General features: G+C 37.8%; 1 protein-coding gene across 8 annotated transcripts in view; it reads left to right on the top strand.

Annotated features, from left to right (window-relative positions):
* The window catches only part of rhea (Talin_middle and talin-RS domain-containing protein rhea), a 162,618-nt gene that overhangs the window by 64,517 nt on the left and 79,517 nt on the right, over positions 1 to 18,584 (top strand). The window contains exon 1 of one of the 8 annotated variants that reach the window (XM_065237898.1): positions 7,593 to 7,691. The exons of the other annotated variants lie outside the window; for them this stretch is intronic. The gene's annotated coding sequence lies outside the window, so the exon portion shown is untranslated. Of the gene's footprint in view, positions 1 to 7,592; positions 7,692 to 18,584 lie in introns of those variants that run through there. 8 annotated transcript variants of the gene reach the window in all.

Here is an 18,584-nt window from a genome sequence, read left to right on the forward strand (position 1 = left end):
GTGTATGTGCATGTAATGCTTTTACACATAGTTTCGCAGACTGAGGGTGTTTCAGCTGTGAGAAAGAGAGAGGTACCGTGGAAAATTTCCTGCTGCTTTTACTCTCCGGGAGGGTGACTTTTCCTTCAGGATTGATGTACGCCTGCCAGTGTGCGTGTGATGCAGTTTGATGTGTTTGGAACGGTGTTAGTGGCTGTGTGTTTTCTAACAATGTCTAAAAACGGATAAGGGGTTGATGGCAAGGCACAGACATAGGGAAAGACTTAGATTATTTTCTAAATTTGAACTCGGTGGGTTGACTAATACAACGCAGTGCGCGCTGGTATTAGTTGGTCGCTGTGTTCTCGCGCCCTGGTTTCTCTCTGTCGCTCGCAGGCGGCCTTAGAAGTGCGCCTGTGTTTTCCACACCAAGTAAATAGAGGATACTGGATGAAAATGAAAAACACTGTCGGGAAAAGAATCGGAAAAACGTGAGCCCTTCGTCAGCATCCCTAGACTACCGTCATTCTAGGCCTAACCGTTGTCCCGAGAGGACATTCTAATTTATCCCTGAATCCTGTGCGCTCAGGGTTTCCGTCCGAGGAACAGAGTCCTTCAGCAGTTGTAGTAGTCAAGTTCAAAGCAAAAGAGTGTAATTCCAGTGCCAAGTGCCAGACAGGACAGATATAGTTGTGAATTGTGTAGTGTGTACTTTGAAGGAGAACACACATTCTCCTGCATCATCACCAAAAGTGCCCAGAGTCATTTAAGATATTCGTTTTGCTTTCTGTTTGTTACCAGTTACAAAGCGGAACGGTAGTTGAAGTTTCTTGAACTCTCCGTCCAACGCAAAAAAGGCCTCAAGTGTACTTAACTGTTAAATACCGCTTTATACAGATGCTTGTTATACAGAAGTGAGTGATTTTCCGTTGTCCTTTCCGAGAATTCGAGTAAAAGCCAAAAGACAAGAGTAGCCACATCCTTTCAATCGCCTACAAAAAGGGAAAAAGTTAAAAACGGTTCAAATTAAGACTCAACCATGTGGAAGTTGATTGTTCTTGTGATTTCATTTCAGTCACCACCCTCGCCTCATCTAGCACCTTCAAAGTATGTCTGATTCTTCTGACTCGTTTGATATCAATTGTTCGGACGAAACTTGAAGCTGCCGCGCTCCCCCTCGTTCAGTGGTATTATTTTCCGCTTCTATTGCAAAAGCTTTTCGGAAATCTGGGTGGCCCCGTGTGCAAGGGTCTCGAGGAGAAAGTTTTTCCTTCCACGGTTAGTTCTCGAACATAAACGATACCGTTCGGGGACCAGCGGGCGCGCGAAAAACTTTTTCCTCTCCGGTGATGGCATGCACTGCACACATACGAGAGAAGGAGGACGAGCCGTACTTGAACTTTTCACGCCGCCAACTTAATCATGAAGGAATTTACCCTTCTGCCTTTACGAGTTGAAAAAAAAAAATCACACCCCCCATCCACTGCGGGAAGGGGCATGGAAAAACACTTCAAAACTAATTTACAAAATTTAATAAAACTTTTGCTCGGGATGTGTGTTTTACACTACTATTTTGCCGAATCTGGCTCCCGCTTTTCCTATCCTCTCTGCAGTTGCCGCTCGGTTAGCGGGAGTTTGAAAGTTTTGAAAGTCTTTCTCGCTCTCTCGCGCGTACTCTTGTGGTAGGTAGTGATGTGGAGCAAGTTGACGAGACTTTTCCGTGGGGAACGTAGGTAGCGGATATATGGGAGCCGAAAAATCAACGCCAACGGAAGTTGAAGTGCTATTGTTTTCCGATTTTCCACCTCGTTGCACAGATGCCTTCCTCCGGTTGGTCCTTGGTTGGTGCACTGAGAAAAATTAGCTACGTGGGTTCTATTCGGGGCTTGTGCTAAAATTGCTTGCATTTAACTGTACAATACATTCGGCTCCGTAATGTTCTAAATTAAGTCTGCCTCAAAGCGGAACGGTACGATGTTGGTTAAGCGCATGTGCCAAGCCGTTATTCTGAGATGTTTTCTTTTTGGAAAACGGAAACCCGTTTGGAACTTTTGTTTCGGAAGTGACCTGTAGTAAAATGGCAGGTCAATAGCAATAAAATTCTGATTAATGTGGACGTCTTAGTGGAATACCTGTATAAAGATAGAGAGAAGGATTAGTGATTTCCATTTAATTCCACTACCTTATTTGCTTATCCTTGACAGATACGCGTATTTCGTCTACAATGTGCAGACGTCTTCAGTGTCTTGTACAAATACTCGACAGAAATTCTTCTCGACTTCTCTCTCTCTCTTTAATAAAATTCTGTTTTCCAAGGAAAGTATGTTATAATTAGGTGAAATACATTTTTCGAATATGCTTTCTTTAATCAATCGTCCCCTTTTGAAGTTTTATATAAGGACATAATTTTCTATGGAACTTTGATGTGTTTGATAGACTATTGTTTTTATAACACATGTAAAATATTCCATAATACATTACTTTCCCGGTTTGCCTCTTTGCGTTTTTTAGAAGAGTGCAGGCATGGAAAATCATTTGCATTCATTTCGTGCATTCATTTACATTCATTTGCCTCTAACTTTTTTCTTCAACAGCATTCCGCAAAATGATGTAAAAAGTTTTTGTAGGTTTTGTTATTAGCTACAACTTTTGTTATTAAGCCAAATCCGTATCTCTTATGCATGACGAAGCAGAGCGAACAGAAGCCACTACTGTTTTTCAGTGAATGTATTTTACATTCACTGAAAAACAGTAACAAGTTCTGCCCGCTCTAGTTCGTGATGCATAAGAGATACAGATTTGAGTTATGAGCAAAACTTGTAGCTGATAACAAAACCTACAAAAGATCTATACATAATTTTGCGGAATACTGTTGATGAAAAAAGTTAGAGGCAAATGAATGTAAATGAATGTATGAAATGAATGCAAATGATTTTCCATGCCTGGAAGAGTGTTAAAGGTTTTCAATAATTGGGTTGTCAAAATCAGCATCAGCCTCAGGAGACTCAGATGGTTACATTCGGGCTAGTGTTATAAAACCTAAAACGATTGTGATCGGACAGTAATCTTGTTCTTAATTGAAGCATTACGTTTTGACTATAAATAAGGATTGTTGGATTTAAAGTTATCATTTCTCAATCCACATTTTTCAGTACTGTACACAAATGCGTCAGATAATAAATCATCAGAAATTAAAGTCGAAGAGCGATATTCTACAGAAATGACCGGTTCACATTGGTAATACATTCCTAAAATGGCTCTTTGCGACCATTTTGAAATATGTAACAGGTTCATTCTCAAAACCTTTTTTTTTTGTAATTGTTTGCGCCAATTTGATAGCGAACCAAACATGCAGTTGTGATTTGCTGACGGTAAAAACGGATATCCAAAAAATGCACAATATCAATCTCGTACTCAATCCCTTAGGACCCAGAGGCTGATTCAGTATCCACCACTCCACATTGGCAACGTATCGTATTATGGACTAACATTTAAAAACAATTTTAGTTTTAAATTATAATAACCCCGATTTGAATCAAACATGTTTATTATTAAAAATCGTGAAATTAATACATGCAAGAATCGTTCTCCAAAATGACCGTCAATTACCGATAATACTAGTGTTGACACCGCCAGCAGATCGGCAACCCTGATCTGACGGGCGAAACGAGTTCAGTGGAGAGATAACGTAAGATAGCTTTGTATTGTCATAGAATCAATACCATTCGAGAGAACATTTCTTCAAGAAATTCAGTGCGCTAATACTATGAACAACAATTCAATTTCGATTAGAATTTCCCCTCAATGTTCAGCCTGTGCGCCACTCATGGAAGGTATTCTTTGCCAGACAATTTTAGGTTAACAACCCTAGAGTAGAATGAGGCTTACCTCAACTTAGTTGTATAAATTGTTGATCAGTAGGTGGATTGCAAATCTCCGTTTAAATTAATTTAATTAGTTTACTCTAGCCAATAAACGTGAATATAAATTATTCGGAACGCACTTGTATTCTTGTATACTTGTATTCTTCTCTGAATGCTATTGATTCTATGACAATACAAAGCTATCTTACGTTATCTCTCCACTGAACTCGTTTCGTCCGTCAGATCAGGGTTGCCGATCTGCTGGCGGTATCAACAACTAGTTTTATGTCACATATTACTGTCCGTTTCATTCCGAACATTATTGTTGATATTTGTTCTAATTCGTTGTAATTTTAACAGACCTTTCCTGTGAAGTTATCGACCAACACTATAATTACGGAAATTGGTGGAAGGTGATACGAATTTTTGCACTGTTTGCATGAACAAAACTTAAGTTCTTATGTATTTATGTTCTTATGTGTTTTCTTTACTTTCTGTAACATGTGTAAGATTAAAAAATAATGGGTTGTATCAAAATTCATACCATTGGGAAAAAGATAAAGACGGCATGAATAAAACAGCGATATTCAACGTTTAACAGAACGAAACAATTATCTATTCGTTAACCCAATTTGTTGGTTTAATTTTGTGCTAGATATTTCAATTCTTTCAAGTGAATGTAAATTAACACAACCATTCATCCAATTCAGTTCAACGTATTTGTACAATTGAAGAAAAACTGTTTCGGACCGTTTGTCTACAGGCTCAGTCATGCAGTCGGCCAGAGTTTGAGGCTCATTACAAGCATGCAGGAATTTTTTTAATTTTTGACGTAGGACTACGTATGTGATTTCCGAAAACCGAAAATGGAACATGTAACGAAATTATGAAAGATTTTGAACGTTAATAACTCAGCTGCCCCTGGACCAATTTCAATAACTTTATCACCAATCGATCAGAAATATTACTACGCAGACTGTTGATGTTCAACAAGAAACTATTGAAAAAATGGTAAATGATGTCGAAATAACTAACAAAACCCCCAATTACCTACATGCATATGCTGCTTCCCCAACACAGTCATAAGAGAATCGTTTCTAGGCGAAACATGTCGAGTTGTAATCTAGTAACCAAACTTGGAAACAGGGGTCGGTTGATCGATTCTCTTCATCGACTTTCTATTTCGTTGAAAACTCGACGGCAAACACATTCATTGATACGTTTGTTGTTCTGAATGATAGAAGAGCACAGAAGAAATAGTGCGAAATAGGTTAGTGAAGCCATGGTCATCAAAAGAGGAATTCAATGAAGAGAATTGACTTTCACTCCTCTGCTTCTAAGGCCCTTAATTCAGTCGTCATAGAAATGAAAACTAGCATCGCACCGCCTTTGGTTCTTGGGTTACACTTGCTGGTTGCAATTCTGCTGTTCGACATTTTCGAAGGACCACCAAAAAACATGAAATTACACTATTTTCTAGGGATGCCTAAAAGTCCAATTATTCGATTAACGATTAATCGTAAAGATTTTTCCAGCCATTCGATTGAATATTTATCGAATTTTCAATTATTCGACCCTGTAACCGGCATCCCTTCTTATCTACTCGTTTGATTTAGCATAGTAGAGAAAATAAATAAAAGTAGTAATTTATCTGAACAGGCATAGAGAAGAACCATGATGTGAAACAAGTACATAAATTCGCCGAAAAAAGTGTTAAGCGTCTTTCTGCTAAAGGCTAAGATTTACCAATTTGTTGAGAGAAGGAGTTTAACGAGAAAAACTAAAAAGAGGAGGAGCTTTAGCTGGGTGGACATTGATATTCTGCGACCTTCCAACCTGTCGCAGACACCAGTTCAACCCCTGTCCAGCAGCAGACGGACCGAGACTCTTGCGAGTGCCCAATAATTGAACCGAAGAATATGGGATCGTCCGGTCCGATTTGCTAATCCAGCTGCCTACACGTCATCATCATCTTCCAAAGGCATTAAGGCTGTACTACCATCGGCCCTTTCCAGGGCCAACAAGATTTTCCAAAAGAGTTAAATTTCTGAACATGCCCCAACTAAAATTCATATCAAAAGGTTCTTTTCATGGCAATCCAAACTAGTAAAGAGTATAAACAGAGAGAACCCCGCTCAAATTCCTATTTCTACACAAAACACAAGCCCCTACTGCAGTCAACAAATAACATTCATTATATAAGACCACGTAGTCCTACGTCACCATTGCGTACAACTCCAACTAGCTTTGTCATTATTAAGTTACTTCTACTTTGATAACTTGAAACATTTAGGCATACTTTGTATCAATAAACCCACTGAAAAAAGCATGGGTTTTTGGGAAAAATTTAAGTAACTGGCCAAAACGGTGCTGACAATACGAAGTATCACTGAATTTGAGATATTTTAACTCTTAACAACAGATTTAGATGTTCTGACATTCCATTTTAATAGTGAAAATTGCCATTACTTTGAAAATTATAAACGAATGCACTTCTTCATTGAATATGATCCATGTTTTCCATAATGTGATACGATCCAGCGTCAACCACTTCGAATTTTCAAGGGAGTTAATCTCGATCACTATTGCTATTTCAGGCACTAAACTTGCATAACCATATTTGCTGCGTCACAGCAAACATGGGGAAGCAGTTTTGTCATTGTATGTTTTCCGGTAGCAAAAAAATGGTCACCTGGAAAATGCGAAGTGGCATAAGAGCCCGGGCTTCTGGATCGTATCACCTTAATTGCCGAAGCAAATCGATATCAACCTTTCGCAAATGAAGACCATTTGATAGTGTATCGTTGCAGCAGCACAGCAGGAATTACTCCCAGTATTCAAAGTACAGTGAAATCTCAGTACTTCACTATCGGTTTTTATAAATTGCGCACAAAATCATCAAAAGTTATACTTATGTTTTGCCAACAACGTAACAACTTTCGTTCCTACAGTTTGTTAAACAAGAGTTATCCTGTCTGTAAACAGTGATACAATTATTTTCCACAATCAGCAGCTCAATTCCGTTCGAACCACAACTTCCAACCAGAAAAAAAAACTTTATAACTGTCCGTAATTTGGCATCGAAAAAAAAATCCACCCCAACAGGCTTTCCATTTGGAGAAGCGCAATAGGCAAATCCAAAGTAGAGCGAGGTCAACTGCTGCTCGAACAGACAGACACAAACACTCATAAAATTAAACAACTTTCCACACAACTTCCCTTTCTGTGGGCTGCCTCAGTGGCTGCCGAGACTTTTCCGGCTTGAACTTTACTTCTCGCTTCCAATTTTTTTTTGTTTTCTTCATATTCGTCTCTTACATTCTTCCTAGAACAAACACAACCAGTTTGCGCTGCTAAACTTTGACTTTCTTCTCTTTCTCTCTCTCTCTTTATTCCGCATCACCTCTCGCCATCTGATAGATTTTATAAGCAATGTTTGTTGACGTTTTTCCCATAGCACCCCTTTCCGTGGAGTTTTTCCTTCGCTTATTGGACGGAAGTGGTGCGTTACTTTACTCGAATGAATACTGCAGAGTGCCTTCTGTTACCCACGTTCATGTTTACGGGTACGGGTTGAAGTTGAATTATTTCGGTCGCGCTCCACGACAGACAGATACCTATAACACACGGTAATAAATATGTAGGGTAATGTGCCTTGCCTTGACTGCAAAGTTCGGGAAATCGACAAACCGGGAAAAAGTAATAAATATAGCGCGGGGTGCCAACCCGAACCGCACGCACTTACTCACACACACACACACACTTGCACGTGACTTTGTCGATCCTGCAGACAACGGCAGCAACCAACAATGATGATGGCAGGATTCAAGGAAATTGCTTCGAGTGCCGGTAAGTGTGATTTTCTTCCTCTCTCCTTTCGATGTGTTGTTGTGCGTGCCTGCCCTAAGAGGTACGTGAGCATTTTCGTTGAAAATAGGATGATGTAATGTGAATTCCATCTGTTTGGATTTTTGTTCGGGTTCCTATTGCTATTTTTTTTTTTTTGTTATTTGATCCGAGTTTCCTTTGTTTGTTGGAGGGATTTGTACGCTCTGAGCGCTAAATTTTCGGGGAGCCGATAGGGTATGGAAAAGTTTTAGAATTTCAATCTCGTTGGGCATGAATGTGTCATAGATAAAATATCACACAGCGTACTACTCTCTGTCACGAGTTGGTGTTCCGTAATACTGAATAAAATTGTCAAGTCAACTTAGCGACAAAGAGTCACCTCACCCCTCATGTCATCCTCGTTTAGAGTTTAGTTGAATTTATGGATTGAATCAATAGTTGAATCAATGTTAAATTTTGCCGTTGAGGAATAACAATGAATATAATTTACATAGAAAAAAATACGTTGACTTTTTCTTATCCTTGCCGATGTTTCGGTACTTGGTGCAAACTTTCTGCAGGACCCATTTCCTTTAAACATGTATTAAATGTTGATTATTTGAGGGATTGTTTAAAGGTACTTCCCCGATAGGAATCAACAAAGTTAAGGAATACAAATCCAGTATTGGTATGTCAATTATAGCTATGTGGTTTGCCTATTGTTGGGAAAATATTAAAAAATCAATTCAGACAACTCATGGATTGATGGTGTGTCAGCGTTGCCAGGTCATTTAAAGAAAAATCTGGACCAGTCAAAATATAAAATCTGGAAAAATCTGGAATGCTCCAAAAAATCATGTTTTTAACATAATGCTATTGAAATCAAAGTGATGTGCCAATCTCCCGTAAAAATCGATCAGGATGATCATCTGGAATTTATTCAAAGTCTTCCAGAATGTTTATGAATTCCATCTTCAAAAATATATAAAGCCAACTTGCTAAAATCACCCAAAAGTTAAGAAAAGTATTTACACAGTGTTCCCAAAAAGTTCAAATATCCATTACGCAGCATTTCAAAATTGATTTGAATTTTTGGTAAAATGCTGCAGAAAATATTTTTATGATTCTGAAGCAGCAAAGAGTCAATCAACTTTGATGGAATGATTTTTTTTAGACTTATAGTCGATTTAGTCCTTAATATTTGATTCAGTACCAGAATATGTCTTAAAATTTTTATTAGTTTTAAATAATTGTAATATTACTCTGCGATTGATCAGACTTCCAATTTCATTCTTGACATCACACACTTCACAACACTCAGTAGACTAGTAGGCAATTTTATTTTAAACTAAAATTCTCCTGGCTGAAGTGAGAATCAAAGCCTAACATCGTGGTGCTCACCCACAGTTTACCTAAACTACGGGTAACTCCACATGACCATTACAAATAACTTTATGCCAAAGAATAATGTTATTATGTAACTAAAATGAAAGTCTGAAAGCGTTATTTTTGAAGTCTCAGGATCATGAAATGATTCTAAATTCTGGAATTTATATTTTTCCCGGGTCCCAGATCATGCAATTTTTCGTTAGTCTGAATTTACTTCATTTGCAGAGTTCAATTTTAATCATCCTAGAATTTCATCATACTTCTATTCTGGATTCCCCTTAACTAATCTTGATAATATCCAAACTTGTAACATTCTAAGAGTGCTTAGCATTATCTTTTGTAATCTCTTATAAATCGCTCTCTGATTCCACAATTCCCTCAAACTGGTAATAATTTCCAAGAATTGGCATAATTTTGTCTCATTTTTTCTCTATAAAATTCCCTTAGAATATTCTTAATAATTTTCTTGGTATGCTCTTCAGAATGACCGTCGCATTCCTCTCAGACGTACCCTTTGAACTGCTTTGTAAAGAAGATCATAATTGTTTTGAAATCCTCTTCAGTATTTCCTAAGTACTCAAGTACTTTGCCAAAAAGGCCTTGAAAATCTCCCATAAATTGCCAGATTTCTTAAAATTTGATAAAATTTCATCTCCTTGAAAACATTGGAAATAATTCCATTGAAATTATTCTCACGATTCGTATCAGCATTCTCCTTAAGTTTCATCTTAAGAATTTTCTATGATTTCTCTTCCGAATTCTAACTATTTCCTTTCTTGACAAAATCTCCATGCAATTGTCATCAGAGTTTGCAAAAGACAATTTATACCGTCTTCACTTCAATCAAAGGTTGCACAGACTACATACTTACATTTCACTGTAAACTTTTTTCAGAATTACCTTAAAATTCTGAAATTTAGGGTGATTCAGAATTCTAAAGTATTGCAGACTGCTAAGGTAACTCAATATTTACAGGTACTTAAAAACTCTGTTTAGAAATCTAATTAATTATCCTCAAATATATCACAAACATACTTCAAGGTCCTGGTGGTTGTCTATATTCAAAAGCCTTGCTAATTTTCCAAAGCTCAATATATTGTTTGCAATCCTGAACAGTTTTCGATTTCTATAAATTCCAATATTTGGGAAATTCCTGCTTATTGAAATATTGATTTTTATAAATCCAGGATAACAAAAAAAAAATAATTATAAACCAAAATCAAAACAAAAACTCAAAACAAAAATAAAACCTAGCTCGATATTTTTTAAACATTTAAGATTTTTGACAGCAAACAATGTTTAGAAAATGTCTAAATTTTCATGATTCTGCAACCCATTGCAAACATGTTGTAACAATTCCATGTATGATGTTGCAATAAAGTCCAACGTTGATGGCCTTTAGTAATTGAAGTAGTAAGTTTGGCTTTTTATTTGTTGATAAGAGGGTACATTTATTGTAGTGATATTTATAAAGCAACACATTTTAAAAATCTGGGAAAATCTGGAACATATTTAAAAAATCTGGAAATAAACGTGATCTGTCTGTGTATCTGGCAAGACGACTGAAAATCTGTAAAATCCAGAAAAATCTGGAATACTGGCAACGCTGGGTGTGATTGAGTTTCATGATTTTTAATTTACACCCGAACGCAACCGAAACTTTCATAACGGCTGGCAACAGTCGCTTCGTGTCTGCCATCGGTGAAGAGGAAAAGAAGATAGCATTATTATACCTTCTCTTTCTGTGAAAACGAGGTGCAATGGAATCATTTTTGAGTCGGTTCAACTCAACATACCAAAGGAGCCTGTAAAATCAGTATCAAGCATGATATTTTGCACCAATATTACTAAAGTTCTGCCCGACAACAACTCAGCAGCACGAGACTCCTCGAACTGTGTCGCAGAGATTGCGCACTACTGGGCAAACTGGAGGGGCTACGCGAACTAAAAGGCACTCAAGATTTCAAATTAACTAAAACACAGAGTGGATCAACTTGAACACTGTATTTCTTGATCTTGTCGGCAAGATGGTGGTACCCCCGCTCGCTGAGATTTCGGAACAATTCAGGCAATAGCGGATGATGCAAGGCTGCCCTTGTCGGAAAGATGGCTGACTAGTCTACCGGTAATTACAGCGAGATGACGGTCGGACTAGCGCGTCTATTTACCGTACGTTGGCGGGTTGGTTTTTCCAGGGTGGTGATAACCTGGTATAGCGGTTTGTGGATATGATTCCAATGCACAGGTGCTTTCTTTTGACATAGCCGGTCGACGACGGCAAGGCCGCCCTCTGTCGAACAGGGAAGGGAAATTCTCCTTGGCGTTTCGGACTTTCAGCACGAGAACGATCTCCTCCTTGGTGATGATGTCCCGAATCCAGAGTAACGATAATCCTTTACGTTTAGGTCAAGGAAACTAATACGCCACCTTGACCTTAGCAAGCAATGATTTGTAGAAAAGGTCCTGAATCAGCGGAATTGGTGTACCTTGATCACTACTCGCACTTGATATTCTGTTAAAAGTATACTCCACCTAAGATAAAGTCAACTATGGCCGTTCCTTGAGCAGCGCAGAATCCTTCGACTCATCACCCGTGACTCCGTGTCACCATTTTGCTGCAGCCATGTACGCCTTATTCAGCAATCGGCCGTTAAGCATGGTCTGCCCAGTTGGTTTCACCGCAAGTGTTATACAAATTTACTTGAATGCTCGATCACATGGTGCAAAATTTAAAATATTGTGTTGAACTTTTGTAACAGAACGGTTACACATGAGAGTGGACAAATTTCAATCTCCTAATGATTATGCCATCACTGAGTGTAACGTTGTTGGTAGTATAAGAGTTACATTTATTATTTGGTATTTAACTCTTGCATATCGTATGTGGATTAAAAAACAAATTTCCACGAAAATTCGACAGTCGCAAAGCATTAAATATAATAGGTGTTAGATTTCTGCTCCATTTACACTACCGATAATAAGTTTAAGGACACCCCCAAAAAACCATGCCAATATGTTTTGTTCAATGATCTCTCATTTTACGTTCAATTTTCGATCTCCAAAGGTTATTTGAATGGTATGAATGGTATAGCATATGTGTTCTACTACTACTTTTATTTCAAAATTTGGCCAACCCAATTCTTAGAAAATCAGTCACGATTCTTCAGAGTAAATTTTGAAAAATATTGTATATTTAAGTGAACTTTTAGCGCACAAAATTTGAAAATTATATTGAAAATTTGCCTACGAGGAAAGTTCCTTTCAATACCTTTCAAATGATCTAAAGAGAACGAAAATTGGACGTAACATGACAGAGATATGAACATAACAAATTCGTCATGTTTTTTTGGGGGTGTCTTTAAACTTATGATCGGGAGTGTACATAATTGATGATTTTTAAAATGCAATAATTGAACCAGTAGCCCTTAAGTACTTAAGTTGATCATTATATTTATATTTATAATACGGTTATTTGTCAAGACTCAATCGCAGTAGCTTAACGGAGTCGTATTTTAGGTTATGTTTAGTAACATTAGCAAAAATTGGTGGTAAGATTACCTATCCTGATTGAAAATACCCTTTTCTATATATTTTTCCAACAAATATTTTTTCTTTAGAGCTTTATTATTTAAAATTGATTATTATTCAAAATTGCAAAAAGGATTGGTGTACCACAATTACCAACACGTGCATCAGTTATGGCACTATTTTAGATACGCAATGGTACCAGTTATGGTATTATTGTATTTAAACTATATACACCACAAATGGTCTTTTGGCCATTTGGCTTCCTTGAAAATGCCCTACTGGAAATCACCATCAGCTTTGTTTGAAGATGCATAGAGATGACCATTAGAGTGCATCCACTTTTTGAAACTGAATCCCTACTGCTCGTTTTAAAAACCCCCCAATAATCAGAACCACGTTTGAAGCAATTTGGTTGAACTGCACCAAATTTGTATGGGAGACGGAAAGAAAGTGTTCATTTGGTTGTCTAAAACTCACACCCTGCTCAATATGACCCTTACTTGAGATCTTAGATTGGACAAACCGAGTAGAACTACTTTATTCTAAATTGAAAATTACGTCGTCAAATTGAAACCCCGATTTTTCGCGGCTTAAATATATGTCAATCCGAACTGGCAACTTCTTCAAGAGCTGACTGCGCAGGCCAATTGTTATATGATCTGGCGAACAAGATCCTTGCTTACTTGCAGGATAAGTTTGGAATGGTTGCCTGTCTGATATCTTAATACAGATAAGCTTCCTTTAATTAGACTCGATCTGCCGTAGTATTTGCATAAGGCCCAGGTGATAGCTAGTCTAACTGCAATCTCAGATATAATGTCATTGAAAAAATTGTACAATCATTCAGATGAAGTGTACTTGAAGATCTTGAAACGGACTGAGGGATTCGAAAATGCGCACAAGATTCTTCTGAGCTATTACAACTATAACGAACTGCGACCGGAATTCGGTGGGAAATTGATAGTGTTGGATTGTAAGTTGGCCAGTATCTGTATAAACATCAACGATAATATTATCCTGATGTCCTGAACATCAACGATAATATTTTCCTGCAATTCTTGGAAACTGCAGTGCAGTGACGTATGTCTGCATCACAGGATTTTATTACGTCTGTCACCGCTAACTGCATTGTATGTACAGCGCATCTGACAAGCTTTATGCTATTCAAAAATTCAGTTTCGATAGCTTCAGTCCAGTCGATGGAACCTTCCATGACCTCTTCTGCGGTCAAGTTTAAAACTTGAAGCTGCAAATATGACTGTAATTGTTTTACAGTGGCAACCATATTTGCCCCGTTGTCGCAAGTAATTGCAAAGATTTGGTCTAGCAAAATTCCGTATGAAGCAATTATCTCTTCAATTTTTGTTATAAGGAATTTCGCTGTATGGCGCTCGTTTATCTCGATCATACCTTAAATTTGAAATAAGAAATTATTAACATATTCTATTTAGAATTAGGTTAACATTTAAATTATCGATTGTTTAAATAGCATTTTGTTGTCTTTCCGGATCAAACAATTGAGTATTTACACCGAGGATGTTACGTCCATAGCGCGTAGCACTGTCTATTTTCAAGCATAACGATTTTCCTTTGAGTCCTGAGTCTAGGACTCTTACTAGAGTTACGGATCTTAACAACTGCAGCGAGCAAGTGTCGCATGATCGGTTGATACGAACATTAAGTGAATTACTGATAGGGTCGAGGGGAGTTTGAACCGGCAATGTAAAGGAACGTGATGAATAGTGATGAAGCTTTATCATTGCTTCCACAAAAATTTGTCGATCAATTGCAGTGAGTCTTTTGGAAATTTTCCTCTTCTTGGCAATTGCTTCCATTTCTTCGGGAAATAATCCACGAGCCATCGCTATATCGGCGTGTTCCGTCTGAATATGACGAATAAAGTCTCCGGGATGTAATTTGTTTGCAGTTTGACGGTACTTACACGAATTACTCCTATCAATCGCGCATATAACGAACCCGTTTTCTGATGCAGTACATTCTTCTACTAATATTTTGCGGAATATCTTCCTCTCAACGGTTGATGATGGTTCTCCCATTCTTAACAAGGCTTTGGAGGTTTAGGATGTACTTATGAAGTCGATTTAGTGAGTATATTTAAAGAAGCTGATGTCCTTGAAATGTTTACCACGCGAAGGCGATCGGTATCGAGTTGTTGAGATTAAAAGATACAGGTAAAAGGAATTGACAAATTTTCCCCTACCTGATAGTGGTGTTAGTATGTGTGGACGAGCTACCAGTTACACCAAACCGACGATCAAATGCATTGTAATCGAGAAATATTTATTTTTCTCATGAGAATTTTCAATGGAGCGAGAAGATACGGGAGAAGGTACGAAGTACGCCATGTTTTACGCACAGTCTGACGGTTGCTTATGGATTTTACCGTAAGAGTAAAGAGCTACAGACTCGCCGTCAACGCCAATGGTCATCAAAGTAAAGGAGAATGAACTCTTTCGTGTCACTTACAAATATGCTAAATGAACATTTGAAGTGATCGACGTCGTTAGTGAGCATTGATAATTTACCTGCAGAGTTCTGCCAGTTAAATTATTTTGAACTTATGTCATTATATAGAGTGCAAAATTAAACTTTTTCAATTTAGCAATCAAATCTTCATTCCAAACACTTTCGATTGCTTTTTATATGTCTAAAAGAGCAACTCCAGTTGAGCAGCCTGCAGATTTGTTTGAAAGAATTTGATTGGTAACTCTTGAGAGTTGATGAGTAGTTGAATGTTCATGGCGAAATCCAAACCTATTCATCTGCAAAAATTTAGTTCATTTTGATGTGAAGCATCATTCTATTCAAAATTATAATTTCAAACAGTTTACTTATTCAAGAAAGCAAACTTGTTGGATGGTAGCTAAACGCTTCAGCTGGATATTTATCCGGCTTCAAAATTGGAACAACTTTTGCATTTTTCCATTTATCCGGAAAGTATGCCAAATGGAAACATCTGTTAAATAATTTAACTGTTAACAGAGCGTAACATTATTGACTGCTTAGGCTGAGAGTGAGTCACTCACAAACTGGCGACTCACACCGCTGGCCTTCGCTCACCCAGCATGTAATTTAGATATTTTTCCATAGAAAATGTGCGCTCAACCATTCAAATCAAGGATTGGGTGCCATCACGGAAGAATAAACGTGCTGACTGAGCTACTGACTGAGTGCTCTGCTGTCAGTGACTTGTTTACTTCCCAATCGTTCAGACTCTCGCGAGAAAGTAAATGATGAGGAGGATTGCTGTTCATATTCATATGAAAATCACTCATTACACTCATTTTCAGACACTTATTTTCAAGGGTTTTATTGGGGAGATTTTTAGCCATAGATGACGTGTGATAAAATTTTTTAGAAGGAAAACCAATATGGTGACAAACTAATACATACTCCTCGCTACACCACTGCTCACAAAATCTTCGGGAATCTATTGGCAAGCAGCTTCACGCTGTTAACGGGGTCATCACTAATTGGCGAACCCAAAAGCGTGACACAACAGTGACTAAGCATCTTCTCCATATTGTAAGATAATATCAATTCTTCGCAAAGCAGAAACAAAGAACGCATTCCAGCCCAGCATCAATCAAGGCGATGATGTTGCTCTGCAAACTACAGGGAAGTCACTTGCAGCGGGAGAGGATTCGTGCTTGTGTGGATTACCAAATCTCCCAGCAGGTGAACCGAAACAATGTTGATGGGTGTGCGACTGTGGCAATCGATGAGTTAATTAATTTCCCCCCTTCTTAGCACTGTTTCCGCCACCCCGCAGCATCAGAGCACAGCGGAAGCCTTGAATTATTTAATTGAAGGAACCGTAATGATTCTTTCCGTCGCCTTTCGTCGACTGGCCGAAAAGACACACAGTGCTCGCTCGGAAATTGTTATTTTCGGTTCAGATTACCAAAAGATTTTTCTTTTGCCTCGCCTCCACGAACGGAGCGAGAAACGGCCGAAGAAATTGATTTTAAAAGGATTATTTTTCCATTAAGTTCAGCTCAAAATTGAATTTATTTTAATCAAAGTGACGCACACACACACCCATACATAGACACAATAGCAAGAACGGATGAACACTGGTTGGCTGGTGATGGTATGCTGCTTTTTCTAAATAGTGAAAACAGGTTCGTTGAATATCGAGGCGTGAGGCTAGTTTCCCGATTAAAATTGGCTGTAGTGTTAACGTTAAATTCCGCTACAATAAAAGTTGATGAATCTTGAAAGGAAAATACATAGATGCATTGTTATTTTTCATGGCCTTACGGATTAATTTGCTGATTTTACCTACTATTTTATACGGGACGCATTCCGAATATCCATTATGTTGCTTGTAAAATTGGAATTCAAATATGGCACCAGTGACTGTAACTATACTAATGCAATTTCACCTGGTGCAACATGTCGTCCAATTGAGGCTAAAGATCAAACGCTGTATGCATAACAGAACACAACCAGAATGCAAAATATTTCGCTCCATTTTTTCCTCCAGTCTCGTATCTATGTCTCCGATCATTTCAAATTTTATCGCAATATCATCGTCCATCCATCCGTCGGTCGGTCGATGTGTGGAAAATTCAGGTCATCGCTGATGATGGCACAAAAAATCAGAAGTCCTCTCCATCGCTTTTCATCCGACGTATGAAAACTCTAGCGGGTACACATGGCACTCAAAACGAATCTAGGTGAAAAAACTGGAAAACAACAACACCTAACTTTCATTTCCCCATTCCGCTGGCGCGCCGTGGCAGATTCTGTCATCGCCAGTGGCCGCATATCCCTTCAGTCTCAGGGTTATCGTTTGCATAGCACATCCAATTTTCTATCAATTTGCAGGCTGAAGTTTTTTATGCAATCTACACGAATATTCTTAGTACGGCTCGACAAGCCAATAACATCCAGTGGGTAATCTGATTTTCGTATTTAGCTGTATGCATTTGCTAAACATACACTAGTGGAAATTACTATAAGGACTCCTTAATCTAAGAATCAGAGGAATTCTATATCATGTGTGTTTGGAAGCCACATTATCATGCTACAATATGAGTCTAAGAAAAAACTAATTGCATCATGAACGTAGGAGAAATAAATAGAATTATTATTTTCTCCTTCGGAAATAACTATAAGCACGCCATGCAAAAATGTATGGGAAATTGGTCATTTTCGACAATACAATACAAGGAGATTCATAAATTTAGGCTATGCGCTCATCGCTCATCACCCAATGATTCTTGTGATGTTCAAAAAATTCTAGCGATTGGATCTGCTTATAACTTTTCAGAAATGAAGTTTAATGATTATTTGAACTAACTCTTCGATTATTTTGGTGCCACAATAATTGTTGACATGCTAAATAATGTTTCGTAAATGACCAATTTCCCATACATTTTTGTATGGCGTCCTTATATTTATTTCCGAAGGAGAAAATCACATTTCCATTTATTTCTCCTACGTGATGACGATGCAATTGGTTCTTTCTTAAGCTCATATTGTAGCATGATAATGTGGCTTCCAAACACATGATATAGAATTCCTCTGATTCTTAGATTTGGAAGGAGGCATGCGTCCTTATATTAATTTCCACTAATGTAGGTGGAAGTATCGAGTAGTAAATTTTGCAATGATTATTATATATATATATATATATGTGAGCGATTCCATGCCAAATGACGAATCGGAAAAACCTTGGCTTTTATCTGATTTGCATGAAACTTTGCATAATTGTTCACATTCTATTCAAACGTTTGCTCAGGTTCGGCCATTTTTGATCTTCTCAAATTTTAAAAATGGCGTCGTTGAATTGTTTCAAAAAAATGTAGCACGAAAACGGCACTTCTGATCGGAATGAAGTCTGAGACAAAGTTTTAGAGACAAATAATGTTTTTCTGGGAAAAATAAATACTGTTTTGAGTAATTTCACGTAAAAATTCCATGAAAATATTAACATAAATATTTTTTCGCTATTATGACTAGAACTGC

Source organism: Ochlerotatus camptorhynchus, unplaced genomic scaffold (assembly GCF_037179485.1).
Source record: "Ochlerotatus camptorhynchus isolate MF236.1 unplaced genomic scaffold, CSIRO-AGI_Acam_v1.1 ptg000658l, whole genome shotgun sequence".
Taxonomy (NCBI): Eukaryota; Metazoa; Arthropoda; class Insecta; order Diptera; family Culicidae; genus Ochlerotatus; species Ochlerotatus camptorhynchus.